The sequence below is a fragment of the Nicotiana sylvestris genome, chromosome 12 (genome assembly GCF_000393655.2).
Source record: "Nicotiana sylvestris chromosome 12, ASM39365v2, whole genome shotgun sequence".
Taxonomy (NCBI): domain Eukaryota; kingdom Viridiplantae; phylum Streptophyta; class Magnoliopsida; order Solanales; family Solanaceae; genus Nicotiana; species Nicotiana sylvestris.
Window position 1 is genome coordinate 151,652,391 of NC_091068.1, and position 20,382 is coordinate 151,672,772.

The window sequence follows — 20,382 nt, forward strand, 5'->3', positions numbered from 1 at the left end:
CGGCGTATTGGGGAGGTTGCTTATGAGTTTGCCTTGCCTCCCAGTCTAGCATGAGTTCATCCAGTATTCCATGTTTCTATGCTCCGGAAGTATCACTGAGATCCTTCTCATGTGTTGGATTTCAGCTCAGTCCAGTTGGACAAGGATCTATCTTATGTTGAGAAGCTAGTGGCTATTTTGGACAGGCACGTTAGAAAGCTGAGGTCAAAGAGCATTGCTCCAGTGAAGGTTCAATGGAGGGGTCAGCCGATCGAGGAGGCGACTTGGGATACCGAGCAGGATATGCGCATCCGTTATCCTCATCTTTTCACCACTCAAGGTATGTCTCTATGCTCGTTCGAGGACGAACGATTGTTTTAAGAGGGGGAGGATGTAACGACTCAGCCAGTCATTTTGAGAGTAATAGCCCCGACCCCCTATTAACTGTTTCCCTCGTATCTTTTTATACTTATGTGACTTGTCGGGGAGTTTGGATTTTGGTTTCGGAGTGTTTTGGGACATTTAGCCCCCAAATGGAAGCTTAAGCCTTAGGTTTGACCGTGTGAAGATAACTTCGGAATGGAGTTTCATCGGTTTTGTTAGCTCCGTTGGGTGATTTTGGACTTGGGTGCATGTCCGGATTGTGTTTTGGAGGTCTGTAGCTGTTTTAGACATGAAATGGCGAAAGTCGAATGTTTTGAGATTTTGACCGGTAGTGGACTTTTTTATATCGGGTTCAGATTTCGATTTCGAATGTTGGAGCAGGTCCATAATGTTAAATATGACTTGTGTACAAAATTTGAGGTCAATTAGACGTGGTTTGATAGGTTTCGGCATCGGTTGTAGAAATTTGAAGTTTCAAGTTCTTTAAGTATAAATTGGAGGATGATTCGTGATTTTAGCGTTGTTTTATGTGAATTGAGGGCTCGACTAAGTTCGTAAGGTGTTTTAGGATAGGTAGATATGTTTGGTTGAGGTCCGGGGGGCCTCGGATGAGTTTCGCATGCTTAATGAATCATTTTGGACTTGTGAAAGATAGCAGATTTTCCGGTATTTTTGTTGCAGACTTTTCTACATCGCATTCGCGAGAGAGGTCTCGCGATCGCGTAAGGCATCTGAGAGGCCAGCTAAAGTTTCTCTTCACGTTCGTGAAGATGGGGACGCGATCGTGTAAGCTGGTTAGGCCGTGCATCGCGAACGCATGGGCTAGGCCAGGTTCGCGAAGAGGAAGTACAACAACAGTGGAATTCAAGTGGTGTTCTTCGCGAACATGTGGGGTTGTTCACTATTGCGTAAGTATGAAAGCCAGTGAATCGCGTTCGCGTAGGGTCAAATTCTAGGGCAGCGAAGTTGTGCTTCTCGATCGCGAGGCTATTTCCGCGATCGCAATTAAGGAATCACTGGGCAGTATTAAACATTTCAAAAACGAGGGTTTGGCCATTTTTATCAAAACTTGAGTTTGGGAGCTCGAATTTGGATGTGATTTTGAGGGATTTTCAGAGATATCGATTGGATAATGATTCTATACTTGATTTTGGTTATATCCCACTAATCTATAATTAATTTTATCATTTAATTTCGGATTTGGGTTGAAAATTTGGGGAAAATGGGAAGAAGTTGTTCAACTAAGATTTTTGGGTTTTGATTGTGATTTTGACATCGGATTTGGATAATTTTGGTACAAGCGAACTCGTGAGTGAATTGGTATTCATAATTTGTGACTTTTACTCGATTCCGAGACGTGGGCCCGGGGAGACTTTTTTGGGCGATTTTCTAATTTATTTCTTAAGCTTTGATTTCATTAGCTAGATTAGTTTCTTATAGTTATATTTATGATATGTAATTGTTTTTGGCTAAGATTTGGGCCATTCGGAGTCGCATATTCGTTGGAAAGGCATTGTTATCGATTGATTGAGTTCAGATCGAGGTAAGTGGTTTGCCTAACCTTGTGTGGGGGAACTTCCCTTAGGATTTGGTAATGTTGTGATATGTGAGTGCCGTGTACGTGAAGTGACGAGTGCGTACATGGACTATTTGTTGTAAAACTCCAATTTTTACTGAGTAATAACTTGTTTCGCTTTAATTGAGTTATACTAGCATGTGTAATTATTCTGTTTAGCCTAGAATAACATGTCTACATGTCTTATATGTTTATCTGAACTCTGCGCAACATGCTTAGTGGATTTCCTGCTTCTTCCTTAACTTGTACTTGGTCTAAACTGAAGGATTTCGTATTGTTGCTGTTTTTTCCATTGCTTGAGCTGTGTATTTATTTTGGGACTACGGAACGGTATTCCGGGAGATCTCCCTGCATATTTACTTTGGGACTAAGGGATGGTATCCCAGAAGATCCCCCTGCATATTTACTTTGGGACTACGGAATGGTATTCCGGGAGATCCCCTTGAAAATTTACGTTTGAGACTACGACAGTATCTCGGGAGATCCCCTGTCGTTATTTCTATGTATTGTACCGTTATCTTTCTATGATTATCATTATGATTAAATTTTTGTCTTTATTTTACTGCGATATTTTTGTTCCGTCTTATTTTATGTATATATAGGGCCCTGAGCTGACCTCGTCACTGCTCGACCGAGGTTAGGCTTGGCACTTACTGGTTACCGTTGTGCATATTCGAGAGTGATTATTATATATGTTGATTGGTACTTATATCAGTTGTTAAATTATTTGTAGCTATTAGTTGTTAAATTTTATGTTTTCGTTTTATTAATGCGCAAATTTTAGGCTTACCTAGTCGTAGAGACTAGGTGCCGTCATGACACGACTAGGTGCCGTCATGACATCTCACGGATAAAGGATTTGGGTCGTGACATTAGAATGCATTGGCTAATTACTAAATAACAACCCTTTAGAGTGGTTACCTAGTGTCATTTCCCCGGAATATGTGTGGCTTGATCACCTTCTAGTCCGTTTTTTAATGTTTAGTCACATGTGAAAGACAATCACTTTTAAGATTAAAATAAAATGTAAACAGAAGTATATAGCTAATATATTTATCCGCTTATTCCTTTTTACAATAATCATTTACATATAATTTGGTAGTAATTTTTTTAAGCCAAGTGATGTTGACTTACATCGCTCGTAGCAACATAGATGTACCCCTAATTCAAAGGATCAAATTCTCAATGAAATTAAGGTCTAATCCCTCCGGTCCACAATAAGTTACCAGTTTGTTTTTAGTACGCTCATTAAGAAAATATTAAATTCTATATAAAAATACCTAGTATAACTAACTTACTCTTAATTAAATATTGGTCACATAGTTATAGTGACATTTACTTCTCTTCTCAAATCACTACATTTTCAAAATAAAATTTGAAACTTTTTGCTAAAATTTTAAGAACGTCTTTGAAAAAATAAACTGGAGACTTTGAATGACTTTTCAGTTGCTTATATTTAATTTTTGCAATTAATTTCTTCAATTTCAGTCGACTATTCCGATAACCGTATGTGTCATTTTCGTATTTTTCCGGTTAAAATACTACTAACATAGTAGGAAAACCTCTTTCCTAGAAAAGTGTGCATTTGAGGCACTACTCAAGGGTACTGAAGTGTGCGCCCACTTCACCCACTTATGCGTCAAAAACTTAATTCTCACTTGGTCATTGTTGGTTTGCACCTGATGAAAGTCTAAATTTTATTTATTACGTATATCTGATTTTTATATTTAAACATTAGCTATGCATATATTAATGATTAAATATTTTTTAATAATTATTTAATGAGTTTAAATACTTAAGATTTATAACAAAATCTTCATATTATTAAGATGTCATTTATTCAAGAACTATTGCAAAAATGATACCTTCACTACTCCATTCAATTTTCAGACCCGTTTGGCCATAGATTTTGTCAATATATTTGGATTTTTTTTTTGCAAATACATGTTTGGCCATAGATTTTATCTATATTTTGGCAAAGTCCCAAAATTCAAAACCTAAATCCCAAATGTGATTTTTTTCATTTCTATACACTATTTGAAACTTTATTACCCTTAATGTCCATATTAGTTAATTACCCGGCATAAACAAGTTTTGTTTATAAAATATACACAATCCACCTTAAAGACTCTCAATCCATTATCGATGTCTTCAATCAAGGGATCTAGTTACACTTTTTTCTTTTTTCTCCTCCTCTCTTTCCTTATGTTTCCACTCATATGTTTTCTCACAAATCATCTTCTGATTTTTCAATCTCCTCGGTCATCTATGTCTTCATACTAGTTCTATAAGAATGCAACTAAGAAATTTAAATCTTTACGTTACACTAAAATTATTTGGAGTACAACTCTGACCATATCGATCGAGTAGTTTGTCACAAATTTATTCCGTAACGAAAATCTGATTTTTATTCTTATTTATGGTTGTCCTCGTATCCAAGTCAATTGTAACTCACAATATACAATAAATTATTCATTATACCATACGAATCAAAATTAAAAGAATTCTATTAGAAAATTCAGATTTGAAATTTAAGTAATACCCAAAATTATTAGTAAGTACTAGGGATTTCTCATTCGTTGTTAACCCGGTTTTAACTACTCGGTCAGCTTTACCTTTTTTTCCCCTTTGTTTTGCTTTTCTGTGCACTGTTGAGTAGTGCCAAGCACTCCCCCTTTCAAGCTTCTTTTTGATTTCTCATAACGTGATTTGTTTATTTTATATATAATGAATAGAAAATGAGATCCTACAAGTCAAATTATAGGACATAGAAGCTGAGATATAGATAATCAGTTCTTGGAATTTGAGCCTTTAAAAATCATGTATGAACATGTCAATGGATAGTAATTGAATATTAAAGAATTATTTTAAGTCAGAAATCTCCAGTTGGGTATGAACATGTCAATGGGCAGTAATGAAATATTCAGTTGTTAGTTTGTTAACATATTATGAATTTGTTTATATGCACATAATTTATTCATGAATTTTTTTTTCGTGCACTATCAAGTTAAATACAACTACAATAATATACTTCTTAAATATAAATTTTATACAAAATTTATACAATATGTCTTTTGTATATTTTGTATCTGATTTATACATAGTAAAAATAAATTTCATACAACTAATTATATATTATACAATTTATCTACAATTTATCTACAACTTTCATACATTATTTCTACTCAGTTAAATACAACTACAATAGTATACAATTTAAATACAAATTTTATATAATATGTCTTTTGTATATTTTGTATTTGATTTATACATAGTAAAAATAAATTTCACACAACTAATTATATATTATACAACTTATCTACAATTTTCATACATTATTTCTACTCAGTTATATACAACTACAATATCATACAACTTAAATATAAATTTTATACAATATTGTTCAATTTTCATACAATAGTTAAATTATATATATATATATATATATATAAACAACAGAATACAAATTTTCTACAATTTTACTACAATTTCGTAAATATAATGTATGTCATGTCTTCTTCTTCTTCTTCTTCTTCTTCTTCTTCTTCGAGTTTCAATCTGAAATTCAACCAAAATCAAGTCTAATCTTCACCAAAACACTCTCAAAATTGAGATATAAACTCCAAACCATATTTTCAATTGTTTGCAACAACACCCAATCCAAATAAATTGTGATGACCCGGTCAGTCGTCTCATGAGTTACCGCTCCGTTTTCCCTATTTCTGCTTCTTATCGCTTTGTCTATCGGTTCTATATGTGATTGGGTTGGTTGGCTCAAGTTCAGAAAGGATTTGGTAAGGTTTGAGACACTTAGTCTCTTTAGGAGGAATCTTAAGTTAGAAAAGTCAACCGGATATTGACTTATGTTTTAGAGGGATAGTATGTGAGTTCCGATGGTTCGAATAGCTTCGGGAGGTGATTTGAGACTTAGGAATGTGATTGGAATGTGTTTTGGAGGTCCGAAGTAGATTTAGGCTTGAATTGGCGAAATTGGAGTTTTGGCGTTTCCTAGTTGATAGGTGAGATTTTGATATGGGAGTCTGAATGGAATTTCAAGAGTTGCAGAAGTTCCGTTGTGTCATTTGGATGTGTGTGAAAAATTTCAGGTCATTCGGACGTGGTTTGGTTGGGGTTTTGATCAAAAGCAGAATTCAGAAGATTTTAGAAACTTAGGCTTGAATCCGAGGTGTTTTGGTTTATTCGATATTGTTTGAGGTGTTTTGAAGATTGGTATACGTTTGAATAAGGTTTTGGGATATGTTTGTGATATTGGTTGAGGTCCCGGGGGCCTCGAGGTGATTTCGAATGGTTGACGGAGAGTTTGAAATTTTTGGAGAAGCTGCTGATTTTCTGCTTCTGGTGTTTCCGCACCTGCGGATTGGGGACCGTAGGTGCAATGCCGCAGATGCGTGAAGAGGACCGCAGAAGCGGAAAATACCTGGTAAGGCAGGAACCGAAGATGCGGTTGTGGGACCGCACCTGCGAAGGTACAGATGCGGTTGGTGCATCGCAGATGCGGAAAGATGGAGGATAAGTGAAAGCCGCAGAAGCGGCTCTTGGACCGCAAAAACGATACCGCAAATGTGGTTGATTGACCGTGGATGCGAAAATGCCTTGGTCAGAAAGTATAAATTGTTTCCTTCGCGATTTTTGAGTTATTCCACCATTTTAAGTCGGCTTTAGAGCTTTGTGGACGATTTTGAAGAAGGATTTCAAAGGAACTTCATTGAGGTATGGATTTTGGACCTAAAACTCATTCCTTTGGTATTATTTCATGGATTAGAGCTATAATTAATGGAATTTAAGGGTTAAATTGGGAAAACTAGGGCTTGGTATTGGAGACCTAAACTTGAGGATTTGAGGGACTTATTGTGGTCGGATTTTGGTACATTTGATATGTATGAACACGTGGGGAGATAAGGAATCCATTGATGCAAATTTTATCGAATTCCTAGAAGTGGGACCGGGGTTGGGTCTTGGTAATTTCGGGATTTATGCTATAAATTAATTATTTTCGCTTGGACTTTATTTCCTTAGCATATTTTGGTATCGTGATTCTGATTTTGGATAGATTTGACGCGCGTGGAAGCCGATTCGAGGAGCAAAGGCGTCACGAGCTAGAGTTTGGAACGGATTGAGGTGAGTAATGATTGTAAATGAAATTTTGAGGGCATGAAACACCGGATTGCACATTGTTGTGCTATTTTGAAGTGATGCACACGCTTGATGACGAGCATGGGGTCGTGCATTATCAGGGATTGTGACTTAATCCGTCCCGAATGACTATTCTGCCGCGTATTTGATTGAAATCTATTTGTAATCATCATGATTTGGGATGAATGCCATATTTGGACTTCGTGCCAACTATTTGAACTCTTAGGGGATTTTTATTGATATTTCCTCACTGTTTTGACTTTATACTTGAACTCAGTCATGCTATATTCCACTATTTTCATAGCTCAGCCATGTTTACTCTGTTTTAACACTTAAATGATCTTTTAAATAATATTTTGAGCTGAGAATCATGTTTTTCTATTGCCCGAGTGGCTTGTGTCAATTTTGACTGAGTAAGGCCGAGGGCCTATTTGTGAGGAAACACTAATTATGATTATGAGGCCTAGGGCCTGAAATATGTACGCCATGAGGTGGCTTGTTGATATGAGGCTGAGAGCCTAGTGATGATGCCACGAGATGGCTTGATATTGCGCTTGGGCCGTAAGGGGCCCATACAGGAGTCTGCACACCCCTAGTGAGCGCGGGTACCCATTGTGATGTGAGATATAGCCCGAGGGGCTGGTATTGCTGACATTATGCCCGAGGGGCAATCCTTTATGTGCTTATCTGTCTTATTTGTCTGTCATTTACCTGTTTAACTGTTGAATAACATTTCTTGAAGTTTAAACTGAACTTATATGATTTTACATATCTTTACTGAATCACTGTTCTTACCTATTTTACGGTTTCATTATAGCCTGTAATGTGCCTTACGTGTTTTCATATCTCTCTGTCATTTATTTATAATTATTACTCACTAAGTTGGAGTACTCACTTTACTACCTGCACTCAGTGTGTAGATTCATGCATTACTGATCTCGCTATTAAATGTTGATCTTTCTAGCTCGTGTGGATTCGAAGATTCTCTAGGTAGCTGTCGGCGTTCGCAGCCCAGAGCTTCTTCCCTAATCTTATATTTCTTTGTTTTAAACCTGTGTTGAACTATTTAGACCCTTCTTGTATTTATCCGGATTTGTAGTTGCTCATGACTAGTGACACTCTGGTATCGGGTTGTGTTGGCTTTATCTTCCGCAAATGTACTGTTAAATGTTCACTTTTGGATTAATTATCCTATTTTAGACTTAATTTTTAATGTTTGATTATTTTAAAACTGAAATAGGAAGTGTAGGCTGGCCACCATCACGATCGGGTTCGAGTTTAGGGTCGTGACAAGTTAGTATCAGAGCCTAGGTTACATAGGTCTCACAAGTCATGGGCAGATTTAGTAGAGTCTTGCGGATTGGTACAGAGACGTCTGTATTTATCCTCGAGAGGCTACAGAACCTTTAGGAAAAACTTCATATTCTTGAAATTCTTGTCGTGCGAATTGGTTGATCCAAGTACTAAACTTTGGTTATTCTATTCTCTCACAGATGGTGAGGACATGCGCTACCGGTCAGGATGGACGACGATCAGTACCACCAGTTGTGGCCACTAGAGGACGATGACACGGTCGTGGTAGCGGTAGGGGCAGAGGTGTGGCCCATACAGCAGCTTGGGCAGCACATCCAGATCCACCAACCGCCCCAGTTCAGGATCAGGTCCCAGTGTAGATTCTCTAGTAGTGCCAGCTCAGGCACCAACTGTTCCCATTGTGATTCCAGATCTTCAGGAGGCCTTGGCTCAAATTCTATCAGTTTGCACTAGCCTAGCTCAGGCGGTCTCAGCTACTATAACCGCAGCTACTTCTTAAGCCGGGGGAGGCAATCAGACTCCCGCCGCTCGCATACCTGAGTAGGTCGTGCAGGGACTTTAGACGCCGGGGGGCACATCCAGCCCAACTGGTTGCAGCTACTCAAGACTATGTAGTTCTTGCCATGCCAGAGGACGAGCATCGTAGGTTGGAGAGGTTTGATAGACTTCAGGCTCTGACTTTCGATGGTACCGAGGGCGAGGATGCCTAGGGTTTCTTGGATAAGTGTTAGAGGATGCTTCATATAGCGGGTATTCTGGAGACCAGCGGGGTCGCTTTCACTACTTATTAGTTTTCTGGAGCTGCCTTCACTTGGTGGGAGACTTTTAAGAGACGTAGGTCTATTGCTGCAGCACCCCTTACCTAGCAGCAGTTCCTCATTCGCTTTCTGGAGAAGTATGTGTTGCGGTCTTGCAGAGAGGAGCTGCATAAGGAGTTTAAGTGGTTGTGTCAGGGAGAGATGACTATGACGCAGTATGAGATGAGGTTCTCCTAGTTAGCTCGTCATGCTATTTGGTTGGTTCAGACAGATAGAGAGGGGATTAGGAGGTTTGTTGATGGCCTCACTTACCAGCTTCGTATTCTTATGACCAGGGAGAGGGTGACTGGTGCTACTTTCGAGGAGGTTGTGGATATTGCTCGTGAGATTGAGTCTGTTCGTTGCCAGGAGCGAGAGGAGAGGGAGACCAAGAGGCCTCGAGGATCTGGTAGTTATAGTGGTGCTCCGTCGAGAGGTCAGTTTCAGCATGGCAAAGGCCGTCCCTTCAGGCATGCTTATCCAGCTAGCCCAGGTTACCGTGGGGCATCATCGGGTCATGGTTCTCACAGTTTTCATCAGGGCCAATCATCATTTAGTGCCCTTCCAGCTCAAAGTTCGTCTCGTGCTCCATCAGTTCAGGGCTCTTCAATGCCGAGTGCATCTGCTAGTCATTCCGGTGCTAGGTGTTCCCTTCATTCCCTTTCTCCAGCACCTGGGAGTTGTTATGAGTGTGGAGCGATGGGTCATATGTGTAGGCAGTGTGCTCATCGTCTTGCGGGTTCATCTCAGCAGAGGAGCCAGCCATCGGTTTCAGCGCCAGTTACTTCATCACCACCCACCCAGCCAGCTAGGGGTGGAGGTCAGTTAGCTAGGGGTCGCCCTAGAGGGGGAGGTCAGTCAGGTGGAGATCAAGCCCATTTCTATGCACTTCCAGTTAGACCTGATGCTATTGCTTCCGATATTGTCATTACAGGTATTGTTTCAGTCTTCCACATAGATGCCTATGTATTATTTGATCTCGCTTCCACCTTTTCTTATGTGTCATCATACTTTGCTCATTATTTGGGTACGCCCCGTGAGTCTCTTGTTTCACTTGTTCATGTATCTACCTTGGTGGGCAATACTGTTGTTGTAAACCGTGTGTACCGGCCGTGTGTAGTGACTATTGGGGTCTGGAGACCCGTGTGGATCTTTTATTATTGTGTATGGTAGATTTTGACGTTACTTTGAGCATGGATTGGCTATCTCTGTGTCGTGCCATTCTGGACTGTCATGCCAAGACAGTCACATTGGCTATACCGGGTGTGCCACGGATTAAGTGGCGAGGTGTGACAAATTATATTCCCAATAGAGTGATCCCATTCTTAAAGGCCCAGCGTATGGTTGGGAAGGGTTGTCTTTCGTATCTAGCCTTTGTGAGGGATGTCGATGCTGAGACTCCCAATATTGATTCTGTCCCAGTTGTGAGGGAATTTCCCGATATGTTTCTTGTAGACCTGCTGGGCATGCCACCGAACAGGGATATTGATTTTGGTATTAACTGGTGTCGGGCACTCAGCCCATTTCTATTCTGCTGTATCGTATGACACTAGCGGAGTTGAAGGAGTTAAAGGAGCAGCTTCAGGAACTCCTTGATAAGGGGTTCATTCGGCCTAGTGTGTCGCCTTGGGGCGTGCCGGTTCTATTTGTGAGAAGAAGGATGTCACTATGAGTATGTGCATTGATTATAGGAAATTGAACAAGGTAACAGTTAAGAAAAAGTATCCTTTGCCTCGCATTGATGATTTATTCGACCAGCTTCAGGGAGAGAGAGTGTTCTCTAAGATTGATCTTTGTTCAGGTTATCATCAGTTGAAGATCAGGTACTCGGATATTTTTAAGACAGCTTTCAGGACTCGATATGGTCATTATGAGTTCTTTGTGATATCTTTTGGGCTGACCAATGCCCCAGCAACGTTCATGCATTTGATGAACAATGTGTTCCGGCCTTATCTCGACTCGTTTGTCATAGTCTTCATTGATGATATTTTGGTATATTTGCGTAGTCAGGAGAAACACGTGGAGCACATGAGAGTTGTGTTGCAGAGATTGAGGGAGGAGAAGCTTTATGCAAAATTCTCCAAGTGTGAGTTTTGGCTCAGTTCAGTGGCTTTCTTGGGGAATGCGGTGTCCAGCGAGGGTATTTAGGTTAATCCAAAGAAAATAGAGGCAGTTTAGAGTTGGCCCAGACCGTCCTCAGCCACAGAGATTTGTAGCTTCCTTGGTTTGGCAGGCTATTATAGCTGGTTTGTTCAAGGATTCTCATCTATCGCATCGCCCTTGACCAAGTTGACTCAGAAGGGTGTTTCTTTTGTACGGTCGGATGAGTGTGAGGAGAGCTTTCAGAGGTTTAAGACAACCTTGACCACAACTCCAGTGTTGGTTTTGCCATCAGCTTCAGGTTTATATACCGTGTATTGTGATACTTCGAGAGTTGGTATTGGTTGTGTATTGATGCCTGAGGGTAGCGTTATTGCTTATTCTTCTCGTCAGTTGAAGTCCCATGAGAAGAACTACCCCGTTCATGATTTGGAGTTGGCTGCCATAGTTCATACGTTGAAGATTTGGAGGCATTACTTGTATAGTGTGTCTTGTGAGGTGTTTACTGATCATCGTACTCTAATACTTGTTCAAGTAGACGAATCTTAATTTGAGATAGCAGAGATTATTGGAGTTGCTAAAGGATTATGATATTACTATATTGTACCATCCAGGAAAGGCCAATGTGGTGGCCGATGCTTTGAGCTGAAAAGGCGGTGAGTATAGGGAGATTAGTATTTATTCTAGTTGGATGTGACCATTGGTGATGATGAGGTGTTTAGTATGCAGGGCTAGATATGTGTGCCCAATGTGGTTGGGCTTCGGGAGTTGATTTTGGAGGAGGCCCATAGCTCACGGTATTCCATTCATCCGGTTGTCGCGAAGATGTATCAGAATTTGAGGCAGCATTAGGTGGAGAAGAATGAAGAAAGATACTATGAGATTTATAGCTCGGTGTCTCAATTATCAGCAGGTGAAATATGAGCATCAGAGACCGGGTGACTTGCTTCAGCAGATGGATATTCCAGAGTGGAAGTGGGAGCAGATCACTATGGACTTTGTAGTTGGACTTCCACGGACTTTGAAGAAGTTCGATGCTATTTGGGTGATTGTGGATCGACTGACCAAGTCTGTGCACTTCATTTCTATGTGTACTACCTATTCTTCAGAGCGGTTGGTAGATATCTATATCCGAGAGATTGTTCAGTTGCATGGTGTCCCAGTTTCCATCATTTCAGATAGGGGCACTTAGTTTACTTCGCAGTTTTGGAGGTCTGTGCAGCGAGAGTTGGGTATTCAGGTGGAGTTGAGCATAGCTTTTCACCCTCAGACGGATGGGGCAGTCCGAGCGCACTATTCAGATATTGGAGGACATGTTGCATGCTTGTGTCATTGATTTCAGAGGTTCAGGGAATCAGTTTCAACCACTTGCAGAGTTTGCTTATAACAATAGCTACTAGTCGAGTATTCAGATGGCTCCATATGAGGCTTTGTTTGGGAGGCGGTGTAGATCTCCAGTTGGTTGGTTCGAGCCGGGTGAGGCTAGGCTATTGGGGACAGACTTGGTGCAGGATGCTTTAGAAAAGGTGAAGGTGATTCAGGAGAGGCTTCGTACAGCGCAGTCGAGGCAAAAGAGTTATGCTGATAAGAAGGTTCAGGATGTGTCCTACATGGTTATTGAGATGGTTCTGTTGAAGGTTTCGCCCATGAAGGGTGTTATGAGATTTGGGAAGAAAGGTAAATTGATTCATCGGCTCATTGGGCCTTTTGAGGTGCTTCGGAGGATTGGGGAGGTGGCTTATGAGCTTGCTTACCCAACTTATTGAGTGTGCATCCAGTATTTCATGTTTCTATGCTCCGAAAGTATGTCAGGGATCCATCTCATGTTCTAGATTTTAGCACGGTTCAGTTAGATGATAATTTGACCTATGATGTGGAGCCAGTAGCTATTTTGGGGCGTCAGGTTCGAAAGTTGAGGTCAAAGGATATAGCTACAGTGAAAGTACGGTGGAGAGGTCATCCCGTGGAGGAGGCTACCTGGGAGACTGAGCGGGAGATGCAGAGCAGATATCCTCACCTGTTTGAGGCTTCAGGTATGTTTCTTGACTCATTCGAGGACAGATGTTTGTTTAAGTTGGGGAGGATATGACGACCCGGCCAGTCGTCTCATGAGTTATCGCTCCGTTTTCCCCATTTCTTCTTCTTATTGCTTTGTATATCGGTTCTATATGTGATCGTGTTGGTTGGCTCGGGTTCGGAAAGGAGTTGGTAAGGTTTGAGATACTTAGTCTCTTTTGGAGGAAATTTAAGTTGGAAAAGTCAACCGGATATTGACTTATGTGTTAGAGGGATCGGATGTGAGTTTCTATGGTTCAGATAGCTTCGGGAGGTGATTTGAGACTTAGGAGGGTGGTCGAAATGTGTTTTGGAGGTCCAGAGTAGATTTAGGTTTAAATTGGCGAAATTGGATTTTTGGTATTTTCCGGTTGATAGGTGAGATTTTGATATGGGGGTCAGAATGGAATTCCGAGAGTTGCAGTAGTTCTATTGTGTCATTTGGGATATGTGTGCAAAATTTCAGGTCATTCGAACGTGGTTTGGTTGGGTTTTTGATCAAAAGCGGAATTCGGAAGATTTTAGAAACTTAGGCTTGAATCCAAGGTGTTTTGGTTGATTCTATGTTTTTTGAGGTGTTTTGAAGATTGGTATAAATTTGAATAAGGTTTTGGGATATGTTTGTGCTTTTGGTTGAGGTCCCGGGGGCCTCGGGGTAATTTCGGATGGTTGACGGAGAGTTTGGAATTTTCGGAGAAGCTACAGGTTTTCTGCTTCTGGTGTTTCCGCACCTGGGGATTAGGAACCGCAGGTGCGATGCCGTAGATGCGTAAAGGGGGCCACAAAGCGGAAAATGCCTGGTAGGACAGGACCCACATATGCGGTTGTGGGACCGTACCTACGAAGACGCAGATACGACTGGTGTATCGCAGATGCGGAAATATGGAGGACAAGTGAAAGCCGCAGAAGCAGCTCTTGGACCGCAAAAGCGGTACCACAAATGCAGTTGACTGACCGCAGATGCAGTTGATTGACCGCAGATGCGAAAATGTCTGGGTCAGAAAGTATAAATGGTTTCCTTCGCGATTTTTGAGTTATTCCACCATTTTAAGTCGGCTTTGGAGCTTTGTGGACAATTTAGAAGAAGGATTTCAAGGGAACTTCATTGAGGTAAGGATTTTGGACCTAAAATTATTCCTATGGTATTATTTTACGGATTAGAGCTATAATTAATGGAATTTAAGGTTTAAAATTGGGGAAACTAGGGCTTGGTATTGGAGACCTAGACTTGAGGATTTGAGGGACCTATTGTGGTCGGAATTTGGTACTTTTGATATGTATGAACTCGTGGGGAAATAAGGAATCCATTGATGCGAATTTTATCAAATTCTAAGACGTGGGCCCGGGGGTCGGGTTTTGGTAATTTCGGGATTTATGCTATAAATGGATTATTTTCGCTTGGATTTCGTCCCCTTAGAATATATTGATGTCGTGATTCTAGTTTTGGATAGATTCGACGCGAGCGGAGGCTGATTCGATGGGCAAAGGCGTCGCAGGCTAGAGTTTGGACCGGATTGAGGTGAGTAATGATTGCAAATGATGTCCTGAGGGTATGAAACCTTGGATCACACATCATTGTGCTATTTTGAAGTGACGCACACGCTTGATGACGAGCGTGGGGTCGTGCACTATTAGGGATTGTGATTTAGTCCGTCTCGAATGACTATTCTGCCGCGTATTTGACTAAAATCTATTTGTGATCATCATGATTTGGGTTGAATGCCATATTTGGGCTTCGTGCCAACTATTTGAACCCTTAGGAAATTTTTAATGATATTTTCTCACTGTTTTGACTTTATACTTGAACTCAGTCATGCTATATTCCACTATTTTCATAACTCAGCCATGTTTACTCTGTTTTAATACTTAAATGATCTTTTAAATGATATTGTGAGCTGAGAATCATGTTTTGCTATTGCCCGAATGACTTGTGAGGATTTTGACTGAGTAAGGTCGAGGGCCTATTTGTGAGGAAACACTGATTATGATTATGAGGGCTAGGGCCTAAGATATGTACGCCACGAGGTGGCTTGTTGATATGAGGCCGGGATCCTAGTGATGATGCCACGAGATGGCTTGACATTGCGCTTGGGCAGTAAGGGGCCCCTCCAGGAGTCTGCACACCCCTAGTGAGCGTGGGTACCCATTGTGATGTGAGATATAGCCCGAGAGGCTGGTATTGTTGACTTTGTGCCCGAGGGGCAATCCTTTATGTGTTTATCTGTCTTATTTGTCTGTCCTTTTCCTGTTTAACTATTGAATATGCATTTCTTGAAGTTTAAACTGAACTTATATGATTTTACATATCTTTACTGAATCACTGTTCTTACATGTTTTACTGCTTCATTATAGCCTGTAATGTGCCTTACGTGTTTTCATATCTCTCAGTCAATTATTTATGATTATTACTCACTGAATTGGAGTACTCACTTTACTCCCTGCACTCTATGTGCAGATTCAGGCGTTGCTGATCCCACTAGCGAGTGTTGATCTTTCCAGCTCGGGTGGATTCGAAGATTCTCTAAGTAGCTGCCGGCATTCGCAGCCCAGAGCTTCTTCCCTTATCTTATATTTCTCTGTTTTAGACCTTTATTGAACTATTTAGACCCTTCTTGTATTTATCCGAATTTGTAGTTGCTCATAACTAGTGACACCCCGGTTCGGACTGTGTTGGGTTTATCTTCCACAAATGTACTATTAAATGTTCACTTTTGTATTAATTATCCTGTTTTAGACTTAATTTTTAATGTTTGATTGCTTTAAAACTGAAATGGGAAGTGTCGGTTGGCCTTGTCTTCACGAGAGGCGCCATCAAGACCGGATTCGGGTTTAGGGTCGTGACATAAATAATAATTTTTGAAACCCAAATTCGAATTCAAAGCTTCAAAGCTTTTTAATGGTTGTCGATGGTGGAATTGCTGCTCTCTTTTCCTTTACTTTACATTTATGAAATTAAGGATTGAGAGATCGAGAGAGACATAAAGAGAATACCCAATTCTTTGCAACAACACCCAATTCAAACAAATAATATTTTTTAAAGACCCAAATTCGGATTCAAAACTTCAAAGCTTTTTAATGGTTGTCAATGGTGGAATCGTGGGTGAGTGCAAGATACGTGAGTGGGGAGGGTGAGATATGGAGAGAGAAATGTGGGGGGAGTGGAAGATACGTTTGAGTTATTTTAGGACACTAATTATTATCATTAATTCCATTAAAATATACATAAATGGTAATTGGGTATATAAAATGTAATTATAGTAAAACTTGAGTAGGGAGGGTAATATAATTTCATATAGTGTATAGGAATGTAAAAATTGCACCCCAAAACAAACTGGCCCAAAATATTATTATTACATTTTTTAAAAAATTGGTCCAAAATTTTGTATTTTATAAAAGAGCCCACCATTTATTATTTTGTAACAATGCTTCTTCGTCTTCTTGGTCATCTGATAGTGTATTACGTAGTTCATTATAAAAATGATAATTTTGTACCAAATTTATTTATTTTCAGGACTATAATTTACGATAATATAATGAATGTTATTGATAAAAATAATGTTGGGTATTTGTGATAGTTTTTAGAACTTGTGGGTGTCATGTTCAAGTTTTTTCAAAAAAAAAAAATGAAATATGTAAATTTATGTCCAAACACATTTTCATCTTCAAATCAAACTTCACCCAAATCAGATTTTTGAAACGCTAGCTTCACTGCTGATCGTTGTCGTCCGCCCAAGCATAATCAAATATCACCACCACCGTCGTTGCCCTCCTTTATCAACTATCATCATCCACAAATCACCACAAATCTATTGTTACCGTCGCTAGCCATCCGTTACAACTATCACCTCTTTCCTAGAAAAGAAATGTGATCAAAATTGTAATAAGTACTTAGTAAAGTTTCGTTTCCTCTCCTTTCCTTTCAAATATGTCCAAACACAGTTTGGCTCAAATTTAAGGAGGTAGATAAGGTCGGTGGAGTAATGTCAAAAATGCAAATTTCAAAAAGGCTTTTTGATATTCACGTGGGACTGTGGAAATTAAAGGAGATAGTCGATATGGGCGCTCAGTATCTCAGGCCTCCTGAACTTTACAGAAGAAAATGAATGAGGCTAATATAGTATGACAAACACAAATGAATTATTGCTTTGAAATTGGCTCCTGGATTATGCTTTTCCACATCTAATTGTGAGACACCGTTTGCCCTAATTGATGTTGTTGTTTAGGTCAAATCTTAATTACTCATTGCGTACCAAAAGAAAGACAGAGTCCGGAATCAAAATGTGGTTCTTTTGGACTCAAAGTACACAAATAAGTGGTAAAAAAAAGTTACATTTTTATATATAGCGCCACAATACCTGGCGCTATACATTAACAGTAATGACACCGTTAATGTATAGCGCTAGGTATTGTGGCGCTATACTGTAAAAGCTGATACGGCACAGATATAGCGCCACAATACCTGGCGCTATACAAACATTTTTTAAATCCCTTCCGTCTTCTTCATCGATTCATCCTCCATTTTTTTAACCTTCTCCTCTCTTCTTGGTCCCCCACCCCATACCCGCTTCTGCCCTTCTTTTTTTAAATTTTTTTTTTTGGGTCCCCCCGACACATAAAACTTGAAGAACGTGGGTCCCACATTCGAGTAGAGCTTCGTGTTATTGTTGATTCACACTTCCGGAGTCAAAATTTCAATCTTTTTGCTTTCCGAAAATTTTAAATCGAGGTATTTCGATTTATTTTAAGTTGAAACATTTATAATAATGCATATTATTTGATTTGTATGTGTTCTATTTTGGTTTGTGTTTTTTTCGAAATTAGCATGTTAAATTTATCCGGATTTAATATTAGTATTTTCTAAAAAAATAAAAATTTATAAAATAAATTTGTCTGTTAATATCCTGATTTATATATATGTGTTTTCATGCCGTCTTGTGTTTTATTTGCAATTAAATTTATTTGTTGTTTATGTTTAGTTTAGATTATTTTTTAGCGTAGTAAAATCTAGACCTTTTTTAGCGTAGTAAAACGTAGACCCTTTTAGCGTAGTAAAATTTAGAGCCTTGTAGCATAGTAATGTGTAGTATTTTAGATTAGAATTCCTTTTGTTTAAGCATCTTATACTGGTTGTTGAAAATGCAAACTTTGTACAATTAAATTAATAATTGTATCAACACACATAATTAGTAATTTGTACAATTAATTTATTAAAAATATGAATTTAAATTATAATAAAAACACATAATTATTAATGATAGTTTGGTGTCACTGGTCCTCAAAATATCGAGCCTTGAACCCATATATACATATATATATATAATTTGTATAATTAAGTTATTAAAAAATATGAATTTAAATTATAATAAAAACACATAATTATTAATGATAGTTTGATGTCACTGGTCCTCAAAATATCGAGCCCTGAACCCATATATATATATATATAATTTTTACAATTAAGTTATTAAAAAATATGAATTTAAATTATAATAAAAACACATAATTATTAATGATAGTTTGGGGTCACTGGTCCTCAAAATATTGAGCCCTGAACCCATATATATATATATATATATATATATAAAATTATTAACGATAGTTTGGTGTCACTGGTCCTCAAAATATCGAGCCCTGAACCCATATATATATATTTGTACAATTAAGTTATTAAAAAATATGAATTTACAGTAAACGACATGGACGCGACTATACATCCCGGCCCTCGGATGTTGGATCTATTAGCCCTACAGCCCTAGCATAGATCCGAGTATATATGGGACGGACAGTTGCTTACGCAGACTTTCCGGGCTAGGAGAGTGGATCTCTTGTGGGAATTTTTGAGACCTCCCCGCGTTCTACATCCCCGCGTGGTCCATTACCTGGAGGAGATGGGATTATATAGGATTATTAGGATTGGCCGGGTACAGCTCGACTATGCTTTGATCACGACCTTGATTGAGCGGTGGCGACCGGAGACACACACTTTCCATTTGCCCATCGGCGAGGCCACCATCACACTCCAGGATGCTGAGATTTTATATGGCCTGTCCGCTGATGGCTTGCCAATTTTACTGCCTGCGACCATGAGATATTATTCATGGCAGACATATTGGGATATGATGCACATGCTCACGAGTTTCATGCCGGAGGACGAGGAGGTAGCGTTTGGGTCCAATCGTATACAATTGGTCCCCATTAGAGACCACCTGATGCAGATCCACCATACTATCACCGACGAGTCAGCGGAGGTGGATTTACAGCGATATATGAGGCTGCTGTTGCTCCTTCTATTTGGGGGGGGGGTGGTCTTGTTTCCAAACACTTCGGGGAACCTAGTGAGCCTCCGTTTTCTGTATCAAATTGCCCGGTTCGAGGATACAACCATCTACAACTGGGGTAGTGCTGTCATCTTATATCTGTACAGGCAGATGTGCCGGGCTTGCATCGGCACACAGAGAGACATTGGTGGCTTTCTGCCGCTTCTACAGGTGATAACATATTCAAATAATATGTCCAATAGTTACAATTCTGCCTAGTTATAGTTAATCTTATACTTTACGTCAACTTTGTATGTTAGGTTTGGGTCTGGGAGCGATTTCTGCAGTTTCAGCCATCTCTACCACAGCTACTGGCTAATGTAGAAATTTCGCAACTAGCTCTAGCCTGTAGGCGGGTTATGCATCGTACTCTTGCACGAGAGTATGATGCCCATCATAATCTCCCCCTCTGCAGGGATGTGTTGGATTTGCTGGAGGACGCACATGTAAATATCTAACTAAACTTACTTGTTATAAATTAACTTAGTGTTGTGCATATTAACGGTTTGTGTTCTTAATTGATAGTTCATCTGGACGCCGTACAACGACGAGGTGATAGGTACCCTGCCAGCGTATTGCACATTCGGCCAGCATATTTGGAGGGCTTCTGTCCCGCTCATATGCCTCGATATTGTCGAGCACCATGCCTCCGAGCGGGTATTTCGTCAGTTTGGCCTACCGCAACTTATACCGACTCCGCCTGCAT